The following is a 20,269-nucleotide window of genomic DNA, read 5'->3' on the forward strand; positions in this document are numbered from 1 at the left end:
TCATTAATTTACAGAATCAACGCTGGGAACAGCTTTTGTGATCTCATATTAAATTTTCCCCTGAATCCGCCCCTTGGCAAAAATTACTCACATCGTTAAAAAATATTTAATTAGGCTGTAGTTTATACCCAGCTCACTGGGGAAATGTTGGAATTAATATGATTTGCATGAATTCTGTTTCTCTTTTTCTGCTAGAGATTAGTTTTGAATTCAGTTCAGAGGGTCACTGACACTGCCAAGGACTCACAATCGTGAAGGTCAAACAGGTAGCAAATACATCCCAGGGGTAGTTTCTCTGAAAATACAGCTCAAAATTGCTTTTAATTATGGGTTACCTAAAAGGCCATTTGCTGTTTTTATTTTCAAGCCATATATCTGAAGCATTATATAGACTGAAGTTCTAGTTCATGTCTATACCAGCATAGTTTAATCTCATTTGGGAATCTATTGTTTGTATGCTTACTTAAATAATATTTAGTTAAAGTTAGCATTATATTGCTGCAGGTTTTTGACATGGGGGAATACCTTGACTATTATTTGCAAAAGACAGAGCAAGGAAGACCAAACTATATTTTTGAGGGACATGAGTTATGATTCTGTCTTTCTTAATAGTGCATCCTAGTTGATCAATTATCCCTCACCAGATTAGATGCAATGTTTAGTTATGCATTATCTTATTTATTATTTCAAGGATAGGGGGAAAACCCTAAGGAGTTACTCTGCTTTAAAAAGAGAGAGGGAGAGACGGGAAGATTTAATGGAATATTTAATTAATAATCTAATCAATTAATCTCTGTTACATAAATGGTGAAATCTAATTCCTCTTTGCAGCTATATCAATAAGAGAAGAAGCGGAATGGCTGCCCACTTATCAGGATAATGGAAAGCCATTAGAGATACAAAGAAAAAGTGAAATTGTATTAGTTCTGCTATGCTACCAGAGATACCAACAGCTTTAATAAAGAACTTTCGTAGTTAGAACAGACCACAATATGACTGTTATGGCTGCAATATGGATAGTTCATTTTGGTATATTTATTTGTTAGCTGAAGAAATGATGAAATATAATTGATCAAGAATTTTAATGGTGGCTATGCAGGGTAAATTAAGATTTTTTTTCTATATTAGAGTAGGTATGCCTAAAGACCTGGAGGGAGCTGTGATATGTTTGACTACTGCAAAACTGGAGATCTCTTGGGAAGAAACCCCATAAGACTTCAGAATATTTAAGAATGTGCTTGCAAAAACATATACATGCTGCTTGCTTATAGCACAAAATGTTGATGAACTATCTATCCTGCATTGGTAACCAGCACTGCTGTTATTAAAATAGTAAGGCATCAATCCACACACCCTCAAACTAGAGACCTTGCTAGGGGCACCTCATATGCAGATCCCAACATAAGTTATAACAATGCACATGAAAATAGTTCTAGGAACAGTTTATTTCCTAAATGCTCTTCCTATTCTCTTTTGTTTTATTTTGTGGCCAAATTCTCCACAAACCTGGAGACACAAACCTTTCATGAATCTCATGGGTTTTCTTTTCGTTAAGTAGGGTTATGTACTTACTGTAGAAAAACACTAATATAATGATGATGCAGTTTTAAAAAGCTGCTTTTTGCATTAGAAGGATGAATGTGCAAAATACTTGCAAACTCATTTAAAAGTAAAATGGAAGGTGTAAATACATATTAAAACTGACCTTTATATTTTTCCAAGTCAACACTCTATCATGAATTTAAAATATAAGATGTCAGATTATATACACTAAATTAATGATGTGGACAGATAAAATTGAAGCTATTGGCATGTTTTTATTACTGAAGGTTTCATCTGGAATTTTATTTAGAAATATATTGAACTTTTCTTGTAATACAGAAAAGCAGGTTTTTCTCTGGAATTCAATTCATCTTCTTTGGAAAAGCCCCAGAATCACTTCTTGCCCCCACCCCCTTCCTTTTATACTGGTGGGTTTTATTTTCATATTCTCTCCCAAGCTTCTGCTCCCAGTGATTCGCTATTACGGATTCTGGCAAGAAAAGACCACAGTTTATTTGCAGTACAAAATTGTCCAAACACACAAGCATTAATTATGCACATTATGTACAAAAATAATGCTGCTAACCTTGCCAGCAGGCAGACTTCTTAGTAAATAGCATCCCTCTCCAGCAGTGAGAGATTGAATTCTCTTCCCTGTAGGTGATAGTAATACTGGCCACTCCCACAAAATTACTTTGTTCTAGAAGGTAAAACAAAAATGCCTTTAGTCTCAAGTAATATGTATTGACAAGTTTGTCTATTTGTTTATTGAATCCATCTTTTCTCTGCATATCTCTTACCTTTTTCTTTATGTTATTGCCTTTGGCATTCCAACAATCTTTCTGTGAGGACACTTTAAAATACCATTTGCTGAGATTATCTTCTTCTTTAACAATACTCCAAATATTTTCTATTATATATTAACAAAGGAGATAATTCCAAATAGAATTTTTGATGTGGCATTCAACTTGTTCTCTTTTAATTAAGGCTGCACGAAATTGACAAGGATGTTTTTCATCTGTTTTGTTTCAATTACATATTTCAGATGCAGGGTGAAGGTATGTTAGGAAACAAAACAGAGAATGGCTGCCAATTTGTATTTCCTAGAAAGCCCCATTCTGAGGGGCTATTTGAAAGTTGGAAAATTCAAAATGGCTGCCACCATTAAAAATTAACTAAGTCCTTTGGCACTTAGAGATAGCACTGTAACGGATAACCATTTGTGTGGAAGAACAAACATTTTTACAAAGTTCCTCTGGAAGCACATTTTATGTGATAGTTACAGTGCTAAAGTGTGCTGTTGCATAGAATTCATTATTATTATTATTATTATTATTATTATTATTACTAAAACATTTTTAACTTTCCATAACCAAAGCTCTCTGGGCAGTTTACAACAATAATGTTGGAGTCATACACCCAAGTCATCCATCCCAATTCTGACCAGGCATGACCCTGCTTAGCTTCCAAGATTAGACAGGATCAGGCACTTCAGGCTACATGGAAGCTTTAAACTATTACAAAGGACTATTTTTAAGCTTTTTTTTAAGCAAGAATGTCTTGCAAAAAGCTGACAGGTGCTTGATACAAAAGCAGACTTAAGCATTTAAAAAGTGTTTTGGGGGCATAATGCAATCAAAGGTTAACAGTGAAATGCTATGTATGTCCAATCAGAAGAATGCCCCACTGAGATCAATGGGACTTGCTCCCAAATAAACATGTTGAGGACTTAGTGAAGTCATTTGAAGAAATAAAGTTGGGGGATGAGCCATGAAACTATTTTTCTTCAAATGGCTTAATCCATTTCAGCAATGTTTGGTTGAATTGCTCCACAATACCGCTAATACTTTCTTCCTGTAGCTATAATTCAACTCAGCCTCCTCATTCCTAAACTAAATCAAATCCTTTTGTGTGCTCTATCAGTTCAATACATGCTGCATGATTAAATAACATCACAATATCTCGATTTGATCACACTGTTGTAACTTACCCAGAAGAGGCTTTAGTGATATACAGTGCTTCTTTGCATCTACAGAACTTTAGTGTCTAAAATGTATTCTTCTTTGCAAATGCAAATACTTAATTTAAAGCAATGTGGTAAAGTTGGTAAGTGGGCATAAAGTGTAGTAGATATGGTCCCACAAAATGTGATCACAAAACAGAAATAATCCAAAAGGGTTGATTAGTATTTACAGGAAAAGCTTTGGCTCCTCTATGGCTCAGTCCTTTGAGAATTTGTGTTGGCAAATTATTGCGTTGAACAGGGCACATAGACTGCTGTGCTACTGCAGTATCTAAACTTTGCCAGCTTCATGGGCTTCCCCAGGTTGTTATGACAGTAGAGTGGCACAGGATGGATGCTACTGCAGTGTCAGTGTTTACCCTTGTCACATGCAAGATAGCATCAGTGTTCAAAGCCACTATGGAGCAGAGAAATGGGTTAGTGGAAACATGTTGAGAAGAGGACACACACACCATCCTTAAACCCTTTTTGCCAGCACAGAGCCAGCTGCATCAGCACTTGTCTGTGCACCTCTCTGTTAAATTGGAGGAAGCTTTTATGGGGGAGTGCAAGTGACAGATAGCAGGATGAAGTTGCCTTTCTGTAAAGCCAACGGATACTATTTCGTAACCATCTGTATTATGTTATTTCCAATGAGAGAAATAGGAAACATGGAGGCATATGCACAGCAAGTGTTATTAGCACTGAGTCGGATTAGGTCTGAATGACGTGATAATTTCTGCACACCTTTTAAAATCCCCCCTTCCCCATGTTAGTGACTTTTAAAGAGTACAGTTTAAAAACATGAAAAATGTTGACAGGGCAGACTTCCAGATGCTTTAAAAAAAAAAAAAACTAGTCTCATGCAGCAATGAGGGAATAAAATCTTTCTGTGTGCATTAATGCAGAAAATGGAGAAGTTTTACAAATCTATATTTTAATTCCACAGTAGGATTTAGAGCTAGCCATTTGTGTTCGTCAACAAACAGGTATGGAGATTTAAAAAAAAACAACAACGTGCAAATAGTCTCCTTTTAAATTTAAAAAAAGTGATGAAGAAACATTAGGTTAGGGAAATGTTGACTGTGAAAAATGTGTAAAACAGTGGGAGGTTGGGAGTATTTTGTTGACCTTGGTGACCTGGTTCACATGATCATTATAGGCTAAACATACCACAGTGGCTAGTTTAAGCCATGGGGCATACCAGACATGATATGCATAATTACCTGGCCAGCTGCAGCTAGCCATGTAACATGGTTTATAATGAGGGGAAAACAATCCTGAAACACCCCAACTACAGCCCATGATTTCATTTGAGGGTTGTGTCTTACTTAAGCATGCCCTGCCACACAGGTTTGAATGATATGGCACCCTCTACAACAGTTGTTTGTATCAGTCTCGGCAGGTTTGCATCCAAAATCAAATTGCTGGGTGTTACATTAGTTGCTTCTAGTATATGGACTATGTACAAATAGGAAAACGCCGCTGCAGAAACCGAAGTCAAACTACAGTCATTATTTGGGCCTAAGCCTACTTTTTTATGAAAGGTGATATATCATATACTAGAAATGTGCAGAATCATCACTGTAAGACATTTGGAAAAGGAAAGTTGGTCACAGTTAAGAGTGTTTGCTTTGCATGTGTCTAGTTAGATAGGCTGGGAAACTGGTAATGAGAAAGACTCCTGCCTGAGACTACTGTCAGTCTGTCCACCAAAGTAGAATGCTAGGATAAAGAACAAATAAATAACCTGTTCCTGTGTAAGACAGTTCCATAAGTTCTATATTTTTAGTCTTAAAGAAAGTGCTTTGTCTTCTTCTGAATTTTCCTGCATTTTTAATAAAGAGCTGTCACCAAAAATGGTGCTTTCATGGCTTGGCATATGGCTTCAGCAAGTCATCCATTATTTAATTGTATATATTGCCTCCCAAAGAAATGTATGAAATCTCTTACTTAGCTTTTAATTCAAGCCGAAGAACTATTCTTTCTTTATTCAGCCCACCATTCATATGCCAGGCTACTGCTCTCCCCTCATCTCCTCTCTGGGACATGGAGTTTGGCTACATTAGTAGTCCTGGGAAAACAACATGTTCCAGAGCTACTAATATGTGGAACAGATCTACATTGGACTGTAGAAATATGTGTACACAGTACAAAGTGCAGTGCTTTTTGGGGTCACGAGTGAAAAGAGGGACAGGACTACTTATCTTTCCTAGCATAGTATTTTAAAGGTCATGGATAAGGGATTCAGCCCCTTTGCACTGGAGCAAATTTGTGCTGGCAAATTAATGTTTTAGGGAGGTTTGAGACTGTGTCCCACATGCCTTGCCTTGATTGACATTTTATCTGTTGTAGTGCAAACTACTTCTTTTGCCACAGCTGTTAAAACCATGCCCATCCTTCTTCATCCACTTTCATCTCTTACTTCTAAAAATCAGCTTTTTCCCTGTTTCCCAAGATCAACATTTTGCTGTTCCCTTGATAGCACTTATACCACACTAATTGTCGGCGCTTGTTATCTACCACATGCCACTACTAAATTGAGGTATATTTTCTGCATTTGACCAGCAAATATGTGAGTGTTTATGTTGGTGATATTTATTGTACTGAAAATTGTACTAGTTTATGGGAAACAACAATATATCATATCATTGTTATTTGTTTGTTTGTTTGTTCATTCATTTATTGCAAAGTTGATATAGGAAATGACAATGAATTGAATATCACAGCTAGAGACTGACTGGAGAGCCTTTTGCTCTCCGCTGTACCAGTAACAGTTTTTTACTTAAGTTTGGTTTTCTCTGATGTTGCTGTCTTGGTGTTAGAATAATACATTTAAAAGTAGAGCCCTATTATGCTTCCAAAGGCATAGTCAGTTATCTTGGCATGACCAAAAGCATGCAGCTACTACAACAAAAGTTCACATCAACATACTCCCATCAGTTCTCTAGCCCTTTATTGCACGATTACCTGTAATTTATATTTTCTCTCTCTTTCTCTTATTCTCTTTTTTGTCACTTTACCACCCAACTTTCAAATCAGTTAACTTTAAAAAATGTTAACATGGATTTTTTTCCCAAAAGACTGCAATAGTCCTGCAAGAGGACTATTGCTCTCAAGTGATGCTTGTGGCTTTCCGTAAGCATCTTACTTACTACTGTCAACTTGAAAGGACTTTGTTTGGATTCTAATAGGGCTTTTCTTATATTCAGATGAAAGAATGATGATCACCAAAACCACAACAATCATGAAATTATGTTGAACTCCACAAGTAGAACATAAAGTCCACATAGTCCTTAACAATAAGGACTACATTAGTGGACTACAATAAGGGTTACATTAGTGGAAATCCGCTTGTGCAACTACTTTTTCCTCTTTCCCCCTCAAAGCCTCACACCGAGAAACAACTCTCTGGAAGGTCAGGGACCCTTCTGAACAGCAGGGTGAAGCCTCATAGGACTGCAGTAGGATGGGGAAATGAGCCTAAATTGGAAGGAGAAACCTTCTGTGAGCAAAGGTCTTGATTCTTTCTCACCTTTCGGTTCCTACACAAAGCTGCTTTATATAGCATTCTATTGGTATAAAATCTAGATTTCGGTATGAACAGCAGGATGCAACAATGTCCATTTGATGCAGCACTTTTTTAATTTGAAGAAGTGCTCTCATAGCTCACTTGAGTAGATTGTGTTAATACAGAGACTGGCTAACAATAAAGATGGTGCATTTTTTTTCAAGTCTTCTTTCAAACATTTGTTCTTTCTTTTCTGTAACTTGTCTGAGATGGAAAATCATCTGTGAAACCTTGTTTTTTCTTCATGTTTTCAGAGAACTGCATTTGCATACCCCAGGAAAAAAATCAATATTATGAATACGTTTTCTAGAAAGCCCTTAATTATGTGTCTGTGTATCAGCTTGTAATATTTTGTGTTTCTTCAGATTCTTTTCCTTTTTAGCTGACACAAGTGGACTTTGAAAGGAGTAAAATCAGCAGTGCTACATGGAAATGCATGCAGAAGTTGTTAAATGTGATAGCAAAATAAGAAAAGCTTCAGTCAGTATGATCAGGTTTAAAAAAAAAAGACAGCCAGCAAACTGTCTATCATGTGATGAAATTTGACAGTAGGGATTATAGCTTTGATGGACCAGAACAGCTAATAGAAGAAGCTGACATTTTTGAAACCCTGCTAATTAAGGGTTCCTTCCTTAATATTAAAATAAAGTCTTTGTCTGGGTTTTATGGTTGGAGAATCAGGTGTTTTCATTAATATATGCCAGTCAGTCTTAATAAGCTTGGAGGGCAGAGGAAGTTATTATTGAGTGACCTTCTACAAAATAAGCATGTTGCTAAGGGCTCTAACCCTGCCCTGTTCAGACTGATGAATCTCATTTCCAATGCAAAAGCTTCACAAGAAATCCAAGTATTCTCTGTGCAATCACAGAAAATAATCCTTGTGTCTCTTGTAATGTCCAGAATTGCCACTTACTATACTTCTACTGTACAATGAATATTACAATACATATTATTTTTCCAGCACAATTGTCTACGTTTCTGAATTGCCAAGAATAGAAAAACTTATTGTCAAGATACTTGTATTGAAAAGTCAGCTCATTTTAATACTTCTCAAATATACTTGCTTTATAAAAAGAGATGTGCCTGTATTATTACATATTCATTTTCAAATAGATTTTGAACAGATTTTAAACCATGCATTGAAATTCATTGAAATGATAAATTCACAGTTGGATTTTGATTTGCTTTTAATCCAATTTTTGATATAATGCATTTTCACCTTTTTGTAGTAGTTTTGTTTTTCTGTTGCTGTGTGAAGCAACAGAAAATTGTGGTAATTTTTTTTGCGGGGGGGGGCAACTTATAAGATATGCAGATGAAAGAGAAAAGTGAGCTGGTCAAATAGATGAAATCAATCTAGCATCAACAATATCTGTTCATTCTTTGAGCACTGGATGTTTCAGATATATGGGACGTCATGGAAGGGTTAGAGGACAAGGAAACTAATAAGGGGCTAGACAAAAACTTTATTCTCCTTTCAGCAAGAACAGAAAAATAATGGAAAACGGAGATTAACTGAGGCATGGAAGGCTGGCAGGAGAGAAATAAATGCGTAAGAACAAGCCAAGCTGGCTATCACCAAGTTTAGCATGCTGTTTACCTAATGGCCAACCATATGCTCATGGAAGCCCATAAGTGGACCATGGGTATGACAACTCCCTTCTACCCTTGTTCCTCAGTCTCTGGTATACATGGGCACACTGCCCTAATCCAGAAGGGACATGCAGCCATCAGGATTAGTAGCCAGGGATAGCCTACTATCCCAGGAATTAGTCCTTGAAGTAATCCAAATTTGTATCTATCACTACATTTATAGAAGTAGCTGTGTGAAGAGGTTCTTCCTTTTATCTGAGCCAAATCCCTGCAAATCTTATTCATGAGCTGACCCTATCATAAGACTCAATTGATGGTGGGGGGCTAAATACTTTGATTTTATTAGCAAATGTGGCTACTTCAGTGCTCACTCCTTATTTCAGTTCCTTTATGAACAATTGAAAAACATTGATTCCAAAACATAATCCTATGGAACCTTACTGCTTATATTCCTCCCTTGGGAGAATTTACCACTTTTTCCTATTTTCAGCTTTCTGTTCTTTAACTAGTTACTGATCCATAAGAGGACTTTGCCTCTTACTCCATGATTGCAACCTGGCTCAGGAATCTTGGGTGAAGGACATTATGAAAGGCCTTTTGGAACTTCAAATAGACAATGTCTACCAGGTCACCCTGGTCCACATGTTTATTGACACTTCCAAAGCCACCTAAAATGTTAGTGAGATAAGACTTACCTTTGTGGAAACCATGCTGATTCATTTTAACAGGGCTTTTCCTCCTTTAAGACTACTAATTTTATCTTTTGTAATACTTTCAATCAATTTGAAAACAAATTGAAAACCAATGCTAAGCCAACTGACCTGTAATTCCCCAAAGCTTCCTAGATCCCTTGTTAAAAACTGGTGTTAAAAATCCTCTAGTGCAGAGGCTAATCTTAGGGACATGTTAGATTTTTTAAAAATGTTGTTAGAACATTTACAATTTCAGATTGGAGTTCTTTAAGAACTCTAGGATGGATGCCACCTGACCCTGGTGATTTATTAACTTTCAGTATGTTGATAAGGTTGAGAACCCCATCTTTTGTCATTTCTCTTTCCCTTTCTGTTTCCTCAAACTCCCTTTCCAAAATCAGTTCAGGCACAGGTTACTGGCCTACATCTTCTACAGTGAAGACGGATCAAAAGAATTCATTCAGTTTCTTTGTAATCACCTTATCTTTCTTTAGTACTCCTTGAACTCCATTGTCATCCAGCAGTCCAATCGCCTCCCTAGATGGTTTTCTACTTCTGATATATTTAAAGAATTCTTTATTGTTGGCCTTGATGTTGTTAGCTCCTCAGAATGCCCTTCTATGTCTCTTATTGTCTGTCTGCATCACCTTTGTGCAAGTTTGTGCTCCCTGTTGTTCTCATCAGCTGGGCAAGACTTCCATTTTCTCAAGTATGTCTTATCTCTAATAGCTTCCTTGACACTTCACGGACTTGCATAGAAGCATTTGTACAAAACTTACTAAACTTTTAGAGGTCCTTGAGTGTCAGTAAACATGTGGATGGGGTGATCCAGTAAATGTTGTTCACTTGTACTTCAAAAGGCCTTTGATAAAATCCTTTAGCAAAGACTTCTCAGCAAATTTAGCAGTTGTGGAATAAGAGGAAAGGTCCTCTTATGGATCATTAACTGCTTAAGCAGCTGGAAAACAGGGAGCAGGAATAAATGGTAAATTCTTCTAATGGCAGGATGTAAATAGTGGGATCCCGAAATGCTTTTCAATTTTTTCATAAATTATCCGGAATTATCAGTGAGGTGACCAAGTTTGCTGATGATTAGAGTTGTTTCGAAAGGTCTGTAAATCTCTAAAATTATCTCTCCAAACTGGAAAAACAGGCATCAAAGTGGCAAATCTAGTTCTATGTAAACAAGGGTAAAGTGAAGCACATATGGCAAAAATTCCAAATTCACATATATTCTGATAGGACCTGAGCTAGAATTGACTAACCAAGAAAAAGATCCGGACGGTGTGGTAGACAGCTTTAACAAAATGTCAAATGTGGTGTGCAACTGCAGTGAAAATGGCAGATTCCCTGATAGGTTCAGTTAGAAAATAGATTGAAAATAAAAGTTGTCAGTAATTCCCCTTACTCCTTTTCCCAAGCTAAACAGTTCCAGATGTGTATTCTTTCCTCATGGGGGGATGCTCCAGCTCCTTAAATAATTAAGTTGCCCTTTTCCACATCTTTTCCAATTGTACAATATATATTTATTTTTATTTATAGCATGTATGTGTTTGAATGAAATGATTATTAGGAATTTGTATATTTTTGTATACAACTGGAAAACATTTAAAGAAGAGAGAGTGATATAGATAGTGAGGGACCTGGAGACCAAATCCTGTGAGCAAAGGTTGAAGTAGTTGGGTATGTTTAGCCTGAATAAGAGACAATTAAGAGGGGATATGATAGCTGTACTTAAATATTTGAAGAGCTCTCACATAGAATCAAATTGCTTTTCTCTTGTTCTGGGAGGTAAGGCCTGAACCAAGTGGCTGAAACTACAAGAAAGGGGATTGTGGCTAAACATTCGACAGAATATTCTGATGTTATGAACTGTTCCACATTGGAACAGACTCTCTCAGACTTGCTTTGTTAGAGGCTTTTGAATGAAGGCTGGATGGCCATCTATCGGATGCTGTAGTGGAGAGCATATCAAAGGAGCACTGTTTCTCTCTTCACCACTCAGGCACATGCAAGCTGTGCACACATCATGGCAGTCTCAGGAAAGGGACATCTGTGCTCACGCTATATCATGAAGCCTCTCTTACTGAGTCTTGTGCTCTGGGTCTTGTGCAATTTGATCAAGTGGAGTGGAAGGCAGGATGTGGGAGGTGCAATTAGATCTCTTAACTCTTTCGATGGTCTGCTGTAATGCTTGTGCATACACCAAATGGAGTGACTTTGAAATAAAGATCCATTTATATGGGGTTCTTCCACATGCCTACTGGAGGAAGACCATGCTTCTAGTGATCAATATTACATAGATAGATATGGCAGAACACTCAGTTCCACAATCCCCCCACAGGCATTTTGAAATTGATGAAGACTGGGAATATTCCTCCCAAATGATTATGGGTATAATTGACAGCATCACTATGCTATAGAAATAAAGCAACTGACCCTATTTCCTGGTGACTCCTGCTCCATCCTTTCTTCTGTCCTTCCTAACTTGTCCCCAGCTCAGGATGTCACAGAAACAATGGTCATGATCTTTCAGTGGTTTTCCTAAAGTCCAGCTTCCATCAACAGTATTTTCAATTCTCCTAGCACAATATTCACAGATTAAACTAAACATTAAGCAGAAAACCTTATTTCTCTAAAAGCTTTATTTTGCTGTATTCTGTCATGTATGGAAAAATCACATTGTAACATATGCTAAGAGACATTTCCTTTTCCAAATGTCCATTCTGAATACAGAACAAGTTAAGAGTTATGGCAAAACAAGTATATTGCACACTGTTAAATAGGACTGTAGTGTTTTGTTGGCAACAAGGTGATGATTTATAATTGGGATAAGTGTGATATAAAATCAAGCAATGTCTACTGAGTTGACAAATTCAAATCCCAGATCTGACATCAATTAATCTGAGATTTGATGCTCAATAATTTAATTTAAAACAGTGATTGCTGCAATACAATGTGAACTGTGAATAACACACAGGCACATGGGATCATTTGTCAGTGTTCCATGTGTCATTATCTATATTTTGTTTCCAAACAAATCTCTCTCAGTGTCTATATATTTTAAGGCATTTTGTTCCTGTGCTGTTTGAAAGCTTGGAGTTTACTCATTTAAAACAAAATGACAAAAGGGCCAAAACCGATACTCACATTCAATAAATAGCTTCTAGTTATTATCAGACAAAATGATACTTTTTCAGAAAACATTCATATAGCAAAACTGCTTGCTTAAAATTAATAACTTACAGAGGTTGTTGAGTTGTTTACCTTCTGGCCTTCATATTTCATCATCGCCAACCTCCATCCATCTGCATCCAACTTCTTTGGCTGCAGGAATAATTTGTGCCTAACTTCCTTTTCTCTTCATCAGCTGAAGGACCAGTTTAGGATCACAGTACCCATGATATTAAAAAAGTATTGCTTGTACTTACATGAATCTTTAATAATAACTGTAACTGTTTTTGAAGAATGCTTAGAAACCGGAACTTGTAAAGAATGCTATCAGGTCTTTCTTGTTGTGATCTTATTCAATATCCACTGAACATTGAACATTGTTTCCATGCCATATGCTGTTCAAATGCTGATGGATGACCTTTAAAACCCTAAATAGATTAGACCCACATTTTAATGAACTGCTTGACCCCACACAATCCTGTTGCCCACTGAGATCCTCTGGAGAAGTTCTACTCCATGTTTGATCTCCATCTCAAGTTGTGGCATATGTGGATTGGGCCTACCCAGATAAATCCCTAAGCTCTAGAACTACCTTTGATGGCCTTTTGGAACCTTCTTTGCAATTTTTCAAAGATCTTTGAACACAGTTCTGTTAAAATGAGCTTTAGTGTTTAATTTGTCTGTGTTTGGACTCAGATATGTTTTAATGTAGTTCTTTAACTTATTGGGTTGTTATTAACCATTTTATTTTGTTATTTCTACACAGTCATCTACATTTATACTTGATCTATCTTTATCTTGATTTGAAAGTGCTGTGGGACTCAAAGCAGAGTCTTGGCAGCCAACCTCATACGGCCTGAAACCTCATATGGCAGTTGGTTGGATGAGGGAGCTGCTGGATCAGCTATCAAGCAAGCTGTCTATCACCTTGGGTTCAACAAACCAGTTGACCTGAAGAGGAAATTTCAGAGACAGTGATTCAATATCTGCAGTCAGTCATCTACCTGAATGACAGTGTTTGAATTATGGGAGCACCACAATTCAAAGACCTCAATTCTTCGGCGCTCAGCCTTCCTTACAGTCCAACTTTCACAGCCATACATTGCAACTGGGAAAAACATAGCCTTGACTATACACACTTTTTGTTGGCAGGGTGATGTCTCTGCTTTTTAGTATGCTGTCTAGATTTGCCATAGCTTTCCTCCCCAGGAGCAATCTGTCTCTGCCTCCATTTCTTCCCCATCTATTTGCCAGGAAGTGAGAGGACTGGATGCCATGGTCTTAGTTTTCTTAATGCTGAGTTTCAAGCCAACTTTTGCACTATCCTCCTTCACCCACATCAAGAGGCTTTTTAGTTCCTCTTCACTTTCTGCCATGAGAGTGGTATCATCTGCATATCTGAGGTTGTTGATATTTCTCCTGGCAATCTTAATTCCAACTGGTGATTCATCTAGGCCCGCCTTTCTCATGATGTGCTCTGCATATAAGTTAAATAGGCAGGGCGACAGTATACAGCCTTGCCGAACTCCTTTCTCAATTTTGAACCAATCAGTGAACATAATAGTTCTGCTTAAATAATCAATATTCAGTCAAGCTATATATTGCATAAGAAGTTTAAAAGATAGTGTTGAGATAACCATAACTTCAAGTCAACAAATAGTCATAGCATAGTCAACAAATACAAGTAATCTGCCATATCAACAAATACTCTAATCTGCCATATCAAGTTCTCCGTGATTATATGTTATCTTTTTGTAGAAAGGCAAGACGAGATTTGTTGCGCAGCAAATGATTACTTATGCATTCTTACATAACTGTTCTTATCTTGATTGATATAATTAAATAGTGTTCTTCTAAATTTGCCCTTTCATTAAAGATTTCCTAATTTAATTTTAATGCAGACTATAGATACTTCTTTGACTTTGTGAATTAAATAGGAAAAAATACTAATCAACTTCATTGACCAACAAAGTGATATAGAATTATCTCTTCCTCTCTCTCCTCTTTTGTTCCTAATACCCACTGATTTTTACATCTAGCAATATATAGTTTCTCTGTTCCTATTGCAAAATAATTGGCAATGATAGTATTTTATGTTACCTTAATATGAGTCTGGCCTGAATAAACTATTGTGCCATTTGGCATCTTTTCCTACCAGGGTACAGACTTGGACTGAACATTCTTCTTGAACTTCCAGCATTCTTGCAGTGTTACAAACATGTCTGGCCATTTATTCTGTATCAGAAAAAATAATTTCTCCACCTTTCTCCTCACGCTAAAAATAAATTTACTATCCAGAAACTGATGCAATGTAAGCATTGTATGAAAGTGCTTCTAATTCTAAGTTTTACCCATTTTAGCTAAGTCTTCTCCCTAGCATGTATTTTTTGTAGATGGGATAGAAATTGAATATCAAATACTTTTATGGCGTGACTGCTCCCCAAAATGAAATCTGGGCTGGAACTGGGCTGGTGCCATGGCACTGCTCTCCCCACCACAGGACTATCTGTTACTTTAAATGTTAAATGTCCATCAGAGTGCTTTATTTCAGCAAATATTGTTTCAGCTTCCAATTGTGTTTGTACATTGTTGCACAAGACTTGGGACCTACAAGATCAATGTGATGTTAAATGTGTTCCTTGGAGCAACTTCAGACAGAGCTTTAAAAATTACATCCAAGCATGAGGGAATCTGATCCAATTTGGGACTACAGCATATGGGGGGTGGGGAAGGCTTAGCCCCTTATCCCCCACTGTGATCCTGAACAAAATCAGCCCTCCCTCCACTGCAAATAGTGATAGGAAAATAATCCTCCCATTGGTGCCAATGCTATTTATTTCAATGCTATTTCAGCAGTGGAGGAGAAGATCTCTTTTTTATCATGGTGGGAGAGGAAAGAGAAAAGCTCCCTTTTAGTGTGCTGTCATCCCAATCCTGATTGGGGGCAAGCTTTGGTTTAGACATTTTTTAAACATAACTATGCTGCAAGCAATGCATTTAATATCATATGTGATTAAATTCTGAGTTACACCAATGCCTTTTCTGTGTAATAGTAACATGAATTGTGGGATGCTGGCCAACAGAACGGTGCTCCCAAATGTATCTCCATATCATAACTTTCAGCAAATAAGCCAAAAATTATCATACACCACATATACTTGCTTGGAAGGATACAAAAGACATATGATTCTGTACAAGTAATAAATTAATTAAGAATTGTATGTTGTCTCATAATGTCCCTAGTTTAGCAACTTGCCTTTGTGGCTTTTGGTACTACTTTAGCAGGAAGCATGGTAGTAAACAGTGTGTTGTCTGCCAGTGCAATCATCGCAACAGTCAAAGACCTTCTAAAAATGGTCTTTACTGTGAATAAATGGAAGTCTGCATCCCCAAAGCTGTATTTTAAGCATGAGCAAATTTCATTAGCAGGTATTTACATAAACAGATCTACAAAGCAGTTCTGCTTACGTTTACATGGTTAAAAAAAAGTTTACATACAAAGTTCCCAAGTCCATTTCATTTGCTGCTCAGTCATAGCTTCTTACTGAGTTACTCTACCAACAATTATATTTCATTCATCCGGTATTGTTATAGAGCATAAATCAGGATTCACAAATGATCAGTTCATTCATACCCCTTGGGAGGGAGGGATTACATGTAAATAATCCTGTTAATGGTAAGCATTGCCTCTAAGCATTTCACACTGCAATAATTTGGTAAACTGAATTTGAGTAATTAAGAAATGAAATGAAACTAATAAAATGCTTATTTTAATATTTCTTTATCATTATTATTTGTTTGGGAATTAGTGAAAATTAAAAAGTCATCTTGCTTTGTGCAGAAATACATTGCGGCACACTACACTAAATTATCTGACAGTGTCTTGCTATTGTGGTTCACTCAGAATTTTTTCCTTAAAATATTGCAACAGTCAATTTGGTGTGTGCTTGCTCTGGGTTATTAACTCTGTCAACTGTGAAGGCCACTTGCTTGGTTGGCCTCAGTGAAAAGTTGCGTTTATAGTGTATTTGCATAGTGATTGGCAACAAATCAAAACCATACCAACTTATTTATCAAAACATTTATATTTCACTATCTGGTCAAATCCTGCAAGCTGGCTTATAACGTAGAATTTAAAAGCTATGAATTTAAAATATGTTAACAATAATTTTTGCCCAAGGAAAAAGGTAGAGAGAAAATGTATAGGATCCGTAAATACATTCAGAGTAAAAGATTGCTTTAAAAGCTATGTTTTATATCAGCTTTCCCAACCTAGTGTCTTCCAGACAAGATGGACTACAACTTCCATAATTCCCAGCTAACATGGTCAATGGCTGGCTAGAGATTAAGGGAGTCATAGTTCCATGCATCTGCAGGAAATGAAGTTGGGAAGGTAACTTTTGATACTCAACAAATGGTACCCAAATAGGCCTCCCTGGGAAGTGTGTTCCACTATGTAGGCCAGTGTATATAACCCTCAAATGTGTTGGACTGTAGGCAAATTCCAACAGGAACAAATTCCTCTGCTGATTTTTAACGCCTTGTCAATTCCATCAGCAAGTGGCACCCACCACTTAAGGAATAAAGATTTAACACTTCTGGGCCAACCAGAAACAAGCACCAATGCCCATTTCTGGAATGGGGTAGGTCAGTGACGCACGCAAGACTGAGTGCCACTGACCTGTTCCAATTGGAAAAATGAGTGTTTCTGCTCACTGCAGGGCTTCCTCTGGGACACACTACACGTAAATCTCTGTGACACAATCAGAGTATGGAATCAGTGGGACTCCCACTTGCACAACAGAAGCAGCAGGAATCAAAAAAATCAACATAGGACAGAAGTACATCACTGGATTCTGCCCTGCAACTCCAATCATCATAGGAAACCTATTTATGTTGTGACTTGTAGTCAACACATATAGAGACATCAGGTAGTCCAGTACATATATGGGAACTAGGTTGAAGACTTTTCTAGCATAAAGACTGTATCTTCCATCTCCACCTGTGTTTCATTTCTCAGGGGAAAGGATAGGTCATCTATGGTTTCTTAAACTGAGTGACTGAGTGGACTCATATGGAAGGAGGCAGTCAGTAAAATGTCCTGGACTCCAATTGTTCAATGTGTCTGACCCTGCACTTAAATGCAACCCTTTAAACTGAGCCTGGAAACAAACTGATAACCAGAACAATTGAAGCAATTGTGAGCTGAAGCGATTAAAGTGCCTCTTGCCACACACAATAGCCTGGTGGTATTTCTGGACCAGCTGAAACTTCCCAGCTCTTTTCAAAGGTAGCCCCACATAGAACACATTGCAATAATCAAAAATGGAAGTCAAAGGGACATAAATGTCCATGATCAGGTTAGACTTTTTGTCTCATCTGGATTAACTTTCATTATTTTGCCTACATCCAGTCATAAACATGCTAATTACATTTCAGCCCAAATCTCCTGACAATCTGACCTATCCATTTGATGTAGATTGTTAAAAAGCATGAGAGATAAAATGGAACCCTCTAACACCCAAAAGGTCAAATATGGTGGAACATTCCCCCTCCTCCGCCTCCTCACCATCTTCTGGAATCACCCAGCCCTGAGTGGTAATCCCAAAGCAAACCATAGATAACAGTATTGGAAGCTTCTATGAGATCCAGAGGAATTAACAGGTCTTACCCCTCCATCCATGAAGGTTTTAGTCACAAATTCATATCCTGTTAGGATATCTGTGGTGTACAAAACTTTTCCATTTCCTTTGTTCACTGCATACAACCAGGATAGCTGGCAGCAAAGGGGTCCTGCTATGAACACATGATCTATGTGGAGAAATGACATAGTGATTAATCCTGCCCTTCTCATGATACCAGTATTTCAGGTCAGTCAATGAAATTAATTGCCACTAGATTCAGGATTGATGAGTAGTACACACAGTGGCCTGTAGCAGTAGTGCACTTAATTAAATTTACATTCTTAGTAAGATGGTCTTGCTGGTAGGGAGGTGACTCTGGATGTAATAGTCTTATTGGAAGGGTTTCTAATGCATTAAATGGCTATTTCCCCAGCCTTCTTTAGATGGCAATGTGTATTACAAACCTGCTGCATTTGGAGGCTCTTCTGCTTATTCTCCTGAATGGGGCCATGTCCTGAGTGCTTCACTTAACTCTGTTCTAGAGGACTTTAAATTCATGGAGGATGAATATATCAATAAATGTTGGCCATTGTGCCTACCTCAGACAACCAAATGGAACAAGCCTGAGGGGAGGATTTATCTCCAGCAGGACCCTGCCATGTCAAACTTTACTATTTAGTTCTAGGCTCAGGTCTTAAGCAGCTACTGGATGGTTAGTATTAATTTGTTTTTACTTGCAGTAATATTCATGAGATGAAGAACAATGTTTAGAGGGAAGCTACAGGTGGGGATGAAGGGCTACAAGCAGTTTGGCTAAGAAAGGTTCATTCTGTGCATGCACGGTGGAAGATTCTGAGGTAGAAGATTCTGAGGTGGGCCAGATCACTTCAGTATTCAGGCACACATGTCGGTTTTTTGTTTTATAATCCCCCATAAGAAGGAAAAGATGACAATGGTGATGACATTCAAGAATAAAGTTCTGCCCCCAGTGTGCTTGTTTCTGCTTACATAGAGTGTATTAACATAGAAAAGAATAAGAAACTAGGATCCAGACCTGCAATATAACATGGTACAATTATCAGGACTTTACCATCTGATTTCTGTTTGAGTAAAAGGCAGAGATGCAGTCTGAGGCCTAACACATTAAAACACTCTGTTGAACTCACAACCGGCAAGCAAATGTCACAATCTTTTTTTAAAATGACACATGAGGGGAAGGAAGGTGGTCTGGCATTCATTGATGTCTGCGGGCACCTCATTGCTTACCCCAATTTAGCAGTTATATGAAAATAACTGTTTTGTTACATGAGCACTAAAAATGTGTTGTGGCATAACCATTCATTGACTTGCCTTTATAGACTTGATCTTGTGATGCATTCTTTGTAGAAGCTGAAGTACTTGTAGCTAAGTATACAGTGGCAGAATTTGGTGTCTATATTGCCCTCAGTGACAATATTTCTGATCACGTGTAGTGCATATTTGTGGAGGATGTTGATGGAGAAGCTCTCAACATCCACAGTAGCAAAGATTGTGCTTTCTGGGAGATTGGCAATCAATTGTCACTTCCTCATGAAGTCTTCAGTATACCCTGTATAACTTTGCATATTGATGAAATGAGCTTTGAGAATGGAATCCATATAGCCAGACATTCCAGTTGTGATAGTACAAATGCCTGAGATGATGGGGTGCCTGGGATCGCCTGGTTTGTGCATTTGGGACAGCAGATGGAACAGCCTAGTCAAGGCTCCTGAGGTATGACTATTTACATTTTGGTGTGTGCATCAGTGAGAAAATAAGTTCTTTGTTCTTTTTGATATTCATCAGTTCCAAGCATTATATTGTTATAATCCTTACAATACCACTGAAAGGCAAGTTTGGATTGTCCTCAAGCTATAGATGAGAGATTGAGACATTTCCTCATCACCACCCCTTTCTCCTGATCACTGATTATTTGACATTTTTTCCTGCGTTTATGCACTCTTTCCCATTTTAAAAGGTTGAAATATCTCTCCTAAGGGTTAATTACTGGCAAAAAAGCTATAAGTTAAATATGCTTGCACTTTTATTAATT

At 37.5% G+C, this 20,269-nt stretch overlaps 1 protein-coding gene across 2 annotated transcripts in view; it reads left to right on the forward strand.

The window, feature by feature from the left end:
* Positions 1-20,269, forward strand: part of NPAS3 (neuronal PAS domain protein 3) — a 563,345-nt gene that overhangs the window by 425,206 nt on the left and 117,870 nt on the right. The gene's annotated exons all lie outside the window — the stretch shown is intronic.

This window comes from Varanus komodoensis, unplaced genomic scaffold (assembly GCF_004798865.1).
Source record: "Varanus komodoensis strain SLA01 unplaced genomic scaffold, ASM479886v1 scaffold3, whole genome shotgun sequence".
NCBI classification, from domain to species: Eukaryota; Metazoa; Chordata; class Lepidosauria; order Squamata; family Varanidae; genus Varanus; species Varanus komodoensis.